The sequence below is a fragment of the Etheostoma spectabile genome, chromosome 8, assembly GCF_008692095.1.
Source record: "Etheostoma spectabile isolate EspeVRDwgs_2016 chromosome 8, UIUC_Espe_1.0, whole genome shotgun sequence".
NCBI classification, from domain to species: domain Eukaryota; kingdom Metazoa; phylum Chordata; class Actinopteri; order Perciformes; family Percidae; genus Etheostoma; species Etheostoma spectabile.
Window position 1 is genome coordinate 15,349,484 of NC_045740.1, and position 427 is coordinate 15,349,910.

Sequence of the window (427 nt, forward strand, 5' to 3'; positions counted from 1 at the left end):
AACCGCTCAGGGCGCCGCTGGTCCAGCACTGACAGCTCTGACATCTCTCCACTTGTGCATGAATAGGTCCTGAGCATGTGTGTTTCCCCACTGGGAATCAATAAACAGTAGGCTGGGCTATTAATAAATTAAATTAACTTAACTTAAGACCGATATCTCTTTCACAATGTGCTATTAATGGGTTTTGTATTTTATCTGATATATTCCAATGCTTTACATATTGGTTTGTTTCTTGTAGTCAATACATTTAGGCTATAAAGCCTTTCTGTATTAGCCTATATAGTCCATGTAATGGCTAAAGTTACGGTTTATGATCTTTATTGAGATATTTGACTGAAAGAATAAACATCCAGCGCTTGAGAAAGACATAATCTCTGTATCTCCACTTCTTTCCAACCCAGTGCTATCCAGCCTGTGGCTTTGTACC

General features: G+C 38.9%; 1 protein-coding gene across 2 annotated transcripts in view; it reads right to left on the reverse strand.

The window, feature by feature from the left end:
- The window catches only part of LOC116693612 (nuclear receptor-interacting protein 3), a 5,696-nt gene that overhangs the window by 4,677 nt on the left and 592 nt on the right, over positions 1–427 (reverse strand). The gene's annotated exons all lie outside the window — the stretch shown is intronic.